This window comes from Piliocolobus tephrosceles, chromosome 5, assembly GCF_002776525.5.
Source record: "Piliocolobus tephrosceles isolate RC106 chromosome 5, ASM277652v3, whole genome shotgun sequence".
Classification (NCBI taxonomy): domain Eukaryota; kingdom Metazoa; phylum Chordata; class Mammalia; order Primates; family Cercopithecidae; genus Piliocolobus; species Piliocolobus tephrosceles.
The window spans coordinates 94,978,163-94,992,326 of record NC_045438.1 but is presented as its reverse complement, the minus strand read 5'-3'; positions in this window follow the sequence as shown (position 1 = coordinate 94,992,326).

Sequence of the window (14,164 nt, the reverse complement as noted above, 5' to 3'; positions counted from 1 at the left end):
TTCTATTCTGCCATCTTGCTCTGCCTCCAGTATTACCTTTTTTTAAATAACAGATAAATAATAAAACACTAACTAAATTCCAGTTAATATCAACATTCACATAAAAATTCTTTATGATTATTACTTGATGACATTTTTTTCTGAAAGACCTAGATAAAACCAAACATAAACATAGAGGGTAGCCATTGGAGAAAAGGTGATGAAGTTATTTTAAAATATGGGTATATTGAAAACACCCCAAAAAACCTGATAAAGTCCTAGAATTAACAAGTGAGTTGAGCAGAAAGTCTTGAATGTGTCATAAATATTGAAAACCCAGTCACTTTTCTAGTGACTGGCACTTTTCTATGCCAGTCATGATCAATTTTGTTTTTATGCAACACAGAATCCATTTACAGTAACAAAAACAAACTTTAAAAGATGCTAAAATAGGTAGAAAGAAATTGGACAAAATGTTTGCAACTGACTTGTAGTTACAAAAAAATTATTAATTACTAAAAGCTGTGATTTACATTAAGTAGGCATTTCTAATTTCTCAGTATTAGAATTATAGCAATTCCAATTAGTTTATAGACTCAATCCTCAGATAATTAAAATTTCAATCAAATCATAGGGAAGAGTAATATAGCAAATTAAGTAAATAGTGTTCTAAGAAAAATTAAGAGATAAAATAATTATAAAAGTTTTGAAAAAATGAATATCTTGACAGAGAATTACTTTATCAACACTTGAAATACAATAAAATTGCAATATATAAAATAGTATGAATACAAAATTGAATACACATAACAGTAGAAAAATAACACTTGTAATTATTCCATTTTTGCTTATTTATACTTTCGATAAATCTAATAATCGATATTGAGCACTTTTTCATATGCTTGTTTCCCATTTATATGTCTTCTTTTGAGGAATGTATATCCAAATTGTTTGCCTTTTTTGTTTAGATTATTAGGTCTTTTCTTGTAAGTTGTTAGAGCTATTTCTATATTCTGGTTATTAATCCCTTGTCAGATGGGTAGTTTGCAAATATTTTCTTCCATTCTGTGGATTGTCTGTTCACTTTGTTGATGGTTTTCTTTGCTGTGTAGAAGCTTTTAAACTTGTTATGATCACATTTGATCATCAAATAAGTGCACATCAAAACTACAATGACATATTAGCTCACTGTAGTTAAAATAGCTTTTATCCAAAATACAGACAATAACAAATGCTGGTGAGCATGTGGGCAAAAGGGAACTCTGGTACACTGTTAGTGGAAATGTAAATTAGTACAACTATTGAGAACCATTTGGAAGTTCCTCAAAAAAACAAAACTAGAGTTGCCATATGATCCAGTAATCCCACTGCCGGGTATACACCCAAAATAAAGGAAATGAGTATAAAGAGAGACTTGCACTCATATTTGTTTCAGCACTGCTCACAATAAGTAAGATTTGGAAGCAACCTAAGTGTCCATCAACAGATGAAAGGATAAAGAAAATGCAGTACATATACACAATGGAGCATTTTTCAGCCATAAAAACAAATGACATCAACATGGAAGGAACAACATTTGCAACAACATGGAAGGAATTGGAAATCATTATTTTAAGTGAAATAAGCCAGGCACAGAAAGACAAGCATCACATGTTCTCACTAACTTGTGGAATCTAAAAATCAAAACAATTAAACTTATGGACATAGACAGTAGGGCTGGGAAGGTAACTGGGGGGTTGAGGGCAACGTAGGGATGTTAATGGGTTAAAAAAAGTAGAAAGAATGACTAAGATCTACTATTTGATAGTACAGATAGGGTGACTATAGTAAATAATAACTTAATTGTACATTTTTAAATAACTAAAAGAATGTAATTGGATTGTTTGTAACACAAAGAATAAATGATTGAGAGGATGCATATCCCATTCTCCATGATGTAATAATGTAATACTTATACATTGCATGCCTGTAGCAAAACACTTCCACTACCCTATAAATAAATAAATAAATATATAAATATATATATATATATACCTACTATGTACCCACTAAAAGTTAAAATTAAAAAATCAATACAAATTTTAAAATACATAAATAATTAAAAATCTGAGACATACAATAAAATATTTATCATTGGTTACTGGAAAATTGTGAAATTTGGGGAAACGAACTTAGCTATAACTGCAATTTGTACCATGTACTCTAATAACAAATCCACCTTGACTAAATTGCTAATTGAAATAAGTCAAAACTGTTTTAAACAAAATGAGCAAAAAATTTAATTAGTTTGGAATTAGGAAAGATTTGCTCAGAATAAAATCAATGGAAGATCTTATAAAGAAAATGAAGGATGGATTTAACTACATTTAATCAAAAATAGATAATCCCAAAGAACTGGGGATATATATATATAGCAAATATGACGAGAAAAGTTTATATTATCAATAAGTAAACAAATACTTTATAGGTAAAGAATGCAGGTAACATTACAATTGAAAAGTTAGTGAGAGAAGAAAGCATAAATATTCCTAGAGAAAAATTTAAATGAGAGATTGATATATAACAATTTCTCAATATTCACAGTAATCAAAATAGTGAATATTTTTTAAAAGATACCATATGTCAACAAAGATGTTGAAACATGAAAAACAGTAAATACTATTACTATCTAGCTGATGAAGAGTCTAATGGTTATGAAGTGATAATAATCTGTGATGGTAAAGGGGCTTCCGTAATCACCCCAAATACCACAAACTTGAAACAAGTCTATTAACATTATGAAAAAGCATTTGGTCATAGTGTATTTTATCAGACAAACTCGTGTAAGACCTCAGCTAAGGAGCAGTCACCTGAAATTGGTTACACTGTGGAATCCATTATCAAGAATTGTGATGACGGAACTTTGACATCCTGTCCCTTTACTCACTGGGGCCTGCTAATGTACCTGTACTGTGCTCAGCTGCAGCTATGGTGGTTTCTTTGCTGCAGCAACCCCTATGGTATAACTGGGGAATTGATCCTTTCTTCATATTCTCTGAGATTAATCTTGGTTATTACTATTTATTTGAAATGATCTTGAGAGAATTCTGTTTGTTATAACTAAGTATACTGATTATTTCAGAAGTTGGTGCTAGTTTAGTTGCAGACAACTGATTCTGAAATAAATAAATCTAAATCTGGGATTATTTTTCTTGCTTCGTTGGACCTGAGGTAGTAAGATTATAACTTCTACTACAAATTGTAACTCCATGATTATAAAATGCTCCGGCTAAACAGATTTCTCATTTATTATCACCTGTGGTCACTTGGCACTAAGTGACCATTGATGGCAAGAGTTTGAAAGACTCAGTGCATAATTATATAAAACCCTGTAATGAGCATGAGGACTATGAAATAGATTAATGGCTTCCTGACAGCACTGGAGAAATATAGAAAGAGGATGGCAAACTCAAAGTTCTAAATTTTTTAATTCAAGGCAGAGTCAGAAAATCAGGGATATTCGGTGACTGTGCTAAATGAATTTCTTATCACTTGCAGTCATAGGAATAAGAATGTAAAAAATAAAAGTTGGCATACAACTCTATGGTTATCAATTTATAACATCAGTTGAATTACAACTTTGCCAAATCTCTTATGTAAATGTTGAAAATGACATATTGGGAATGATATATTTTCCAAGAAATGAAATCAGAATTTGTGAAAAGATACACATAGTTTAAAGGAATGGTTTACAACTGGAGGTACTACCAGACCCAGAGGGCTCCTATAGTACGTGGAGATTCTTCTACTTGGGCATGCTACTGGCCTTTAGCATTTGGGTACTAAGGATTTTAAATGCCCTAAAATATGGGGCTGGGGTGTGGAAATCCTGCCCAAAAAAGAATTGCTCCACCTAAAATGCCTGTAGCACTCCTATTGAAATCACTAGCTTCGTGTAATAATAACTCTCCAGTTTGACTGAGCTTCCCTTTACTGCAGAACCATCCTCTGGACTCCTGGTAGATGTGGCTGTTTCAGTCATGCTTGAAGATGGTAGATGTGGCTATTTCAGCCTTGCTTGAAGACACTTTGATAACCTTATTCAAACAGTTAACTTGAAAAGTGAAACCACTGAACCTATTACAGGGGGGCGGAGCAAGATGGCCGAATAGGAACAGCTCCAGTCTCCAGCTCCCAGCACGAGCGACGCAGAAGACAGGTGATTTCTGCATTTTCAACTGAGGTACTGGGTTCATCTCACTAGGGAGTGCCGGACAATTGGTGCTGCTCAGCTGCTGCAGCCCGACCAGCGAGAGCTGAGGCAGGGCGAGGCATCACCTCACCTGGGAAGTGCAAGGGGGAAGGGAATCCCTTTTCCTAGCCAGGGGAACTGAGACACACAACACCTGGAAAATCGGATAACTCCCACCCCAATACGGCGCTGTACCAAGGGTCTTAGCAAACGGCCACACCAGGAGATTATATCCCACACCTGGCCGGGAGGGTCCAACGCCCACCCACGGAGCCTCCCTCATTGCTAGCACAGCAGTCTGCGATCTAACTGCAAGGCAGCAGCGAGGTTGGGAGAGGGGTGCCCACCATTGCTGAGGCTTAAGTAGGTAAACAAAACCTCTGGGAAGCTTGAAGTGAGTGGAGCTCACAGCAGCTCAAGGAGCCCTGCCTGTCTCTGTAGACTCCACCTCTGGGGACAGGGCACAGCTAATCAACAACAACAACAAAGCAGCAGAAACGTCTGCAGACGCAAACGACTCTTTCTGACAGCTTTGAAGACAGCAGTGGATCTCCCAATACGGAGGTTGAGATCTGAGAACGGACAGACTGCCTGCTCAAGTGGGTCCCTGACCCCTGAGTAGCCTAACTGGGAGACATCCCCCACTAGGGGCAGACCAACACCCCACACCTCACACGGTGGACTACACCCTCGAGAGGAAGCTTCCAAAGCAAGAATCATATAGGTACAATCGCTGTTCAGCAATACGCTATCTTCTGCAGCCTCTGCTGCTGATACCCAGGCAAACAGGGTCTTGAGTGGACCTCAAGCAATCTCCAACAGACCTACAGCTGAGGGTCCTGACTGTTAGAATGAAAACTAACAGGAAGGACACTCACACCAAAACCCCATCAGTATGTCACCATCATCAAAGACCAGAGGTAGAGAAAACCACAAAGATAGGGAAAAAGCAGGGCAGAAAAGCTGGAAATTCAAAAAATAAGAGTGCATCTCCCCCTCCAAAGGAACACAGCTCACTGCCAGCAATGGATCAAAGCTGGATGGAGAATGACTTTGACAAGATGAGAGAAGAAGGCTTCAGTCCATCAAACTTCTCAGAGCTAAAGCAGGAATTATGTACCCAGCGCAAATAAACTAAAAATCTTGAAAAAAGAGTGGAAGAATTGATATCTAGATTAATTAATGAAGAGAAGGCCATAAATGAACTGACAGAGATGAAAACCATGACACGAGAAATACGTGACAAATGTACAAGCTTCAGTAACTGACTCGATCAACTGGAAGAAAGAGTATCAGCGATTGAGAATCAAATGAATGAAATGAAGCAAGAAGAGAAATCTAAAGAAAAAAGAAGAAAAAGAAATGAACAAAGCCTGCAAGAAGTATGGGATTATGTAAAAAGACCAAATCTACGTCTGATTGGGGTGCCTGAAAGTGAGGGAGAAAATGGAACCAAGTTGGAAAACACTCTTCAGGATATCATCCAGGAGAACTTCCCCAACCTAGTAGGGCAAGCCAACATTCAAAGTCAGGAAATACAGAGAACACCACAAAGATACTCCTCAAGAAGAGCAACTCCAAAACACACAATTGCCAGATTCACCAAAATTGAAATGAAGGAAAAAATCTTAAGGGCAGCCAGAGAGAAAGGTCGGGTTACCCACAAAGGGAAGCCCATCAGACTAACAGCAGATCTGTCGGCAGAAACTCTACAAGCCAGAAGAGAGTGGGGGCCAATATTCAACATTCTTAAAGAAAAGAATGTTAAACCCAGAATTTCATATCCAGCCAAACTAAGTTTCATAAGTGAAGGAGAAATAAAATCCATTACAGATAAGCAAATGCTTAGAGATTTTGTCACCACCAGGCCTGCCTTACAAGAGACCCTGAAGGAATCACTAAACATGGAAAGGAACAACTGGTACCAGCCATTGCAAAAACATGCCAAAATATAAAGATCATTGAGGCTAGGAAGAAACCGCATCAACTAACGAGCAAAATAACCAGTTAATATCGTAATGGCAGGATCAAGTTCACACATAACAATATTAAACTTAAATGTAAAATATTTACATTTAATGTAAAATTGAACTAAATGGTCCAATTAAAAGACATAGACTGGTAAACTGGATAAAGAGTCAGGACCCATCAGTTTGCTGTATTCAGGAGACTCATCTCACATGCAGAGACATACATAGGCTCAAAATAAAGGGATGGAGGAAGATCTACCAAGCAAATGGAGAACAAAAAAAACCAGGGGTTGCAATCCTAGTCTCTGATAAAACAGACTTTAAACCATCAAAGATCAAAAGAGACAAAGAAGGCCATTACATAATGGTAAAGGGATCAATTCAACAGGAAGAGCTAACTATCCTAAATATTTATGCACCCAATACAGGAGCACCCAGATTCATAAAGCAAGTCCTTAAAGACTTACAAAGAGACTTAGACTCCCATACAATAATAATGGGAGAATTCAACACCCCACTGTCAACATTAGACAGATCAACGAGACAGAAAGTTAACAAGGATATCCAGGAATTAAACTCATCTCTGCAGCAAGTAGACCTAATAGACATCTACAGAACTCTCCACTTCAAATTAACAGAATATACATTCTTCTCAGCACCACATCACACTTATTCCAAAATTGACCACATAATTGGAAGTAAAGCACTCCTCAGCAAATGTACAAGAACAGAAATTATAACCAACTGTCTCTCAGACCACAGTGCAATCAAACTAGAACTCAGGACTAAGAAATTCAATGAAAACCGCTCAACTACATGGAAACTGAATAACCTGCTCCTGAATGACTACTGGGTACATAACAAAATGAAGGCAGAAATAAAGATGTTCTTTGAAACCAATGAGAACAAAGATACAACATACCAGAATCTCTGGGACACATTTAAAGCAGTGTGTAGAGGGAAATTTATAGCACTAAATGCCCACAAGAGAAAGCAGGAAAGATCTAAAATTGATACTCTAACATCACAATTAAAAGAACTAGAGAAGCAAGAGCAAACACATTCAAAAGTTAGCAGAAGGCAAGAAATAACTAAGATCAGAGCAGAACTGAAGGAGAGAGAGACACAAAAAACCCTCCAAAAAATCAATGAATCCAGGAGATGGTTTTTTGAAAAGATCAACAAAATTGACAGACCGCTAGCAAGGCTAACAAAGAAGAAAGAGAGAGAAGAATCAAATAGATGCAATAAAAAATGATAAAGGGGATATCACCACCGACCCCACAGAAATACAAACTACCATCAGAGAATACTATAAACACCTCTATGCAAATCAACTAGAAAATCTAGAAGAAATGGATAATTTCCTGGACACTTACACTCTCCCAAGACTAAACCAGGAAGAAACTGAGTCCCTGAATAGACCAATAGCAAGCTCTAAAATTGAGGCAATAATTAATAGCCTACCAACCAAAAAAAGTCCAGGACCAAATGGATTCACAGCTGAATTCTACCAGAGGTACAAGGAGGAGCTGGTACCATTCCTTCTGAAACTATTCCAATCAATAGAAAAAGAGGGAATCCTCCCTAACTCATTTTATGAGGTCGACATCATCTTGATACCAAATCCTGGCAGAGACACAACAAAAAAAAGTGACTTTTAGGCCAATATCCCTGATGAACATCGATGCAAAAATCCTCAATAAAATACTGGCAAACCGGATCCAGTAGCACATCAAAAAGCTTATTCACCATGATCAAGTGGACTTCATCCCTGGGATGCAAGGCTGCTTCAACATACGCAAATCAATCAACGTAATCCAGCATATAAACAGAACCAAAGACAAGAACCACATGATTATCTCAATAGATGCAGAAAAGGCCTTTGACAAAATTCAACAGCCCTTCATGCTAAAAACGCTCAATAAATTCGGTATTGATGGAAAGTATCTCAAAATAATAAGAGCTATTTATGACAAATCCACAGCCAATATCATACTGAATGGGCAAAAACTGGAAGCATTCCCTTTGAAAACTGGCAGAAGACAGGGATGCCCTCTCTCACCACTCCTATTCAACATAGTGTTGGAAGTTCTGGCTAGGGCAATCAGGCAAGAGAAAGAAATCAAGGGTATTCAGTTAGGAAAAGAAGAAGTCAAATTGTCCCTGTTTGCAGATGACATGATTGTATATTTAGAAAATCCCATCATCTCAGCCCAAAATCTCCTTAAGCTGATAAGAAACTTCAGCAAAGTCTCAGGACACAAAATTAATGTGCAAAAATCACAAGCATGTAAAGGACCTCTTCAAGGAGAACTACAAACCACTGCTCAGTGAAATCAAAGAGGACACAAACAAATGGAAGAGCATACCATGCTCATGGATAGGAAGAATCAATATCGTGAAATTACCTTGGCCATACTGCCCAAGGTAATTTATAGATTCAATGCCATCTCCATCAAGCTACCAATTAGTTTCTTCACAGAATTGGAAAAAAACTGCTTTAAAGTTCATATGGAACCAAAAAATAGCCCGCATTTCCAAGACAATCCTATGTCAAAAGAACAAAGCTGGAGGCATCACGCTACCTGACTTCAAACTATACTACAAGGCTACAGTAACCAAAACAGCATGGTACTGGTACCAAAACAGAGATATAGACCAATGGAATAGAACAGAGTCCTCAGAAATAATACCACACATCTTCAGCCATCTGATCTTTGATAAACCTGAGAGAAACAAGAAATGGGGAAAGGATTCCCTATTTAATAAATGGTGCTGGGAAAATTGGCTAGCCATAAGTAGAAAGCTAAAACTGGATCCTTTCCTTACTCCTTATACAAAAATTAATTCAAGATGGATTAGAGACTTAAATGTTAGACCTAATACCATAAAAACCCAACAAGAAAACCTAGGTAGTACCATTCAGGACATAGGCATGGGCAAGGACTTCATGTCTAAAACACCAAAAGCAATGGAAACAAAAGCCAAAATCGACAAATGAGATCTAATTAAACTAAAGAGCTTCTGCACAGCAAAAGAAACTACCATCAGAGTGAACAGGCAACCTACAGAATGGGAGAAAATTTTTGCAATCTACTCATCTGACAAAGGGCTAATATCCAGAACCTACAAAGAACTCAAACAAATTTACAAGAAAAAAAAAAAAAAAACATCAAAAAGTGGGCAAAGGATATGAACTGACATTTCTCAAAAGAAGACATTCATACAGCCAACAGACACATGAGAAAACGCTCATCATCACAGGCCATCAGAGAAATGCAAATCAAAACCACAATGAGATACCATCTCACACCAGTTAGAATGGCAATCATTAAAAAGTTAGGAAACAACAGGTACTGGAGAGGATGTGGAGAAATAGGAACACTTTTACACTGTTGGTGGGACTGTAAACTAGTTCAACCATTATGGAAAACAGTATGGCGATTCCTCAAGGATCTAGAACTAGAAGTACCATATGACCCAGCCATCCCATTATTGGGTATATACCCAAAGGATTATAAATCATGCTGCTATAAAGTCACATGCACACATATGTTTATTGTGGCACTATTCACAATAGCAAAGACTTGGAATCAACCCAAATGTCCATCAGTGACAGACTGGATTAAGAAAATGTGGCACATATACACCATGAAATACTATACAGCCATAAAAAAAGGATGAGTTTGTGTCCTTTGTAGGGACATGGATGCGGCTGGAAACCATCATTCTCAGCAAACTATCGTAAGAACAGAAAACCAAACACCGCATGTTCTCACTCATAGGTGGAAACTGAACAATGAGATCACTTGGACTCGAGAAGGGGAACATCACACACCGGGGCCTATCATGGAGAGAGGGGAGGGGGGAGGGATTGCATTGGGAGTTATACCTAATGTAAATGACGAGTTGATGGGTGCAGCACACCAACATGGCACAAGTATACATATGTAACAAATCTGCACATTATGCACAGGTACCCTAGAACTTAAAGTATAATAATAATAATAATAAAAAAGAAAGAAAGAAAGAAAGAAAAGAAAAGTGAAACCATTAGAATTAAGTCTAGCTTCCTTATCAGAAAACATCTTAAATTACTTAATCAAAATAGAATTGTTTTTCCCTTTACCTAAAAGCAGTCTAAAAACAGTCAAGAACTTGGAATGGATTTTTCATGGCCACTAGCATCCCAGGATCCAATTATCTTTCTATTTCTCATCTTTAGTATACTGTCACATTGTCCAAGATGACACCTTAAGCTCCATTCCTAGTTCTAACACACGACTGCATGAGAGGAAAAGGGATAAAGAAGGATGAACTCCTCCAACTTTGAGGAAGCTCCTCAGAAAGACCATGTAACTTCTATATTGTTCTCATACACAAGACTTGGTCATACAGAAAATCTAGGTGCAAAGGTTGGTGAAATGAAATATTTGCCTTAGGACATATGGTTGTCCATCTAAAAAGTGGGGAAAGGTATAAATATTGTGATATACAATTAACAGCTTCTGCCACACAAAATCAATCCAATTTCTCCTTGCCCTCTCCTAAGCCATCCTTGCTTCTAGACTCTGGGATGAAAAGATTTACGCACTAAGTAAGATTCAATATGTTACTGAAATGGTTTGGCGTGTTTCTACCCAAAATCTCATCTCGAATTGTAATCCCCATAACCTGCATAATCCCCATGGTTCAAGGGTGGGACCAGGTGGAGATAATTGGGTCATGGGGGCAGTTTCCCTCATGCTGTTCTCATGGTAGTAACTGAGTTCTCACAAGATCTGCTGGTTTTACAAGTGTCTGTAATTTCCCCTGCTTGTACTCACTCCGTTCCTCCACACTGTGAAGAAGGTGCCTGCTTCCCCTTTGCCTTCCATCATGATTTTAAGCTTCCCGAGCCTTCTTCAGCAATTCAGAACTGTGAGTCAATTTAAACTTCTTTCCTTTATAAGTTAACCAGTCTCTAGTATTTCTTCGTAGCAGCGTGAGAACTAATACAATTACTAATTGATATCATTTAATATTTGGAAACTATGTGGTGGGAATGGATTTTAAGAGTCACCAATCTTAAATAAACAAGGAGAATTAAGAAGAAAAAGCACTGTTATATCTGATTGAATTTATTGATAGAGACATATTTATAAGAAAATTCGGTTTCAGTGTACTAGCTGAGCTAGGTGAAAGTAGCTTTAATTTTCTCCATTGTTTTACTGAAAAATGTACTTCCTAGTGAACTAAAGTTTGAGATGCTAGAAATTTAAAGAATTAAAGTAATCCAATAGTATATGGAGAAATAAAAGTTCTGTAAATTTATTATGTAAAACTTACTATGATTTTACAACTAAGAATATTGATTCATATTGAAATTTGTCCCAGTAGTAAGACAGAAGATGATCTTTTCGCCATAATACTGAGAAATACCCTGGAGATGGAAGGGCTTAAATCTTTGAAAAAAGTTATAGTGGATAATTTTTGTAAGATAAATATACTGATAGAAGATTCTGATATTAATGGGCTTCTTAATTTTTTTTTTTTTTTTTTTTGAAACAGAGTTTCACTCTTGTTGTCCAGGCTGGAGTGCAGTGGTACGATCTCAGCTCACCGTACCCTCCACCTCCTGGATTCTAGCGATTCTCCTGCCTCAGTCTCCCAAGCAGCTGGGATTACAGGCGCCCACCACCACATCCGGCTATTTTTTAAAAATATTTTTAGTAAAGACTGGGTTTCACCCTGTTGGCCAGGATGGTCTTGAACTCCTGGCTTCATGTGATCTGCCCGCCTTGGCCTCCCAAAGTGCTGGGATTACAGGAGTGAGCCACCGTGCCTGGCCAGTCTTCTTTATTTTAAAGATAATGAATGAATTATTGGCTGGCAAAGGCCAAATTGTGCTACTTAATTAGTAGGCAGAATTAACCATGACTCCTGTAACACTCAGTAGGGATGGTGTGGTAATCAAAATAATACCACCTATAGAGATTATTGAAATCATTATTTGCCATGAAATCGACATGTTCAAATAGAGGCAAAGCCAATTAAGGTCTATGCACTTCACATAAGTAAATACATTCTCAGTCTGATGATGGAGACGTAACATTAACACCGTAACAATAGTCACAGCCCCTTGCCTAATCCCAGATTTGAGTCAGTTCAGGACTGAGAGTTCCTTGGATACAAGAAGGGAAAGATAAAACTAAAGAAAGACTTGTAATAATAACAGTCTGTATAGTAAATTTTTCTCCTGGCACTTTTCAATATAACTTTTATCTTATAGTGATGTCACTGTGGAATGGGCAAAAGGAGAAAAAAAATACTATTCCAAAATGATTGGGTTGTATGGTCACTGCTCAGAGTAGGGACTGATATAACTTGTGTGGTCTATCTATTCAGTTATGTATGTGAATCATATTATGAGAAAAGTCTACCAAACTGGTGAAATGGCATGTCAGAGGCTACCCTTTCTCATGTGTTTAATGAGCAGTTTAGAAGGGGGTAGATCAGGGATCTGTACTTCTGTGCACTGCATCTGCATTTAGGCAGGAAAAAGAAAGGCAAAAGACAAAGTCAAATATTTTCTTCAGTTGACTTTGTCAGCTTTATTCTGGAAGTACAGCCCTCTTCAAGTGCTTCTGAATTCTCATCATAGCTGGAGAAAGGATAAGCATTTGAATACTGTTTTGGCTCTGGCAGAAAAGAGCAATACTGAAGCAGGAACAAATCATGCTTCAGGTGCAAAATGGAGCTTGAACAAATTTTATCTCATTTGGGGCCCAATGGGATCCCAAGCCCAACTTGTGTTAAAATCTTGCTTTTTTCAAGAATGTAGATAAAAAGATAAACTTCTGAACCAGTATTCACTAAGGGAGTTAAGAATATTTTAATAAAGCTAAGAAATGCCTCTTGAACACCCTCTATCAAAATAATAACCAAAAATACTATACATCTCTGTGGTAATCACCACTAAAGACTGGAAAAAATAGGCATGATGATTCCTAACATATCACCATTTAACTTGACTGGCCTGTACAGACAGAGGGCTCTTGAAAATCTTATGTAATTAACATAAACGTAATCAGGTAGTGATTCTAATCACAGCTGCTATTCCAGATGGGCACTATTTCCTGGAGGAAATCACCACAGTTCTGGGTACCTGATATGTATTTATTGATCTGACTCTTTTTTTCCACTTCCGTCTGAGTTAGAAAATCTGAGAAGCTGTTTATTTTAACCTGACAGGGACAGCTGCATACACCTAACATGCTACAGCAGGTTTTCACTAGCTCTTCACAACTGGACCACAATTTAGTCCACAGGATGCTTGATCATCCCACAGTCTCCAAAGCATCATGCTGATCTTCTTTGGTGATGATGTCATGCTCAGAAAATGCAGCGAAATAGAAAATGAAACTACCGATGCCTTTGTACGACAGTTGTCAGAAAGTAGGTGATAACATGGCACTAGCCACTTAAGTTAATGGCCAAGGAGTCCAAGGCATGTCTCCCATTTTTCTTAGCCTGTGTCACTTCATGAAGCAGAGTCTGATGCATGCAAGTAGCTTATTTAGAAAGTGATCCAAGGAAACAGAAGTGAAGGACTTGGAAAAGTAAAACAAGAAAGGAAAGAGAACCATTTTATTGAGTCAGTCAATTCACCTTAGACCTTCTGAGTTGTAGAAAGTGTGCCTCTGAACTGTTTCCCTAAGAAATAGAAAGAGAACAGTTTACTTACCAGCTCCATTTCCCATTGGTCAACATATGTAGTTGTGAAGTCATAAAATTGTGAAGTCATGAAATCTGAGTATGTTTCCACTGGGTTCCATGCCATATGGTCAGATTTGCCACAGGACAGGATGTAAGAAGTATATGGTACTGTCTTGCTGTCTGTGGAGCTCTGAAACATACCTCAAAATTATCTGCTTGGGCATATATTGAGCATTATCCAGCCCCAATTATTTACAGACTGCCTATAAGGCATGCTATAGTT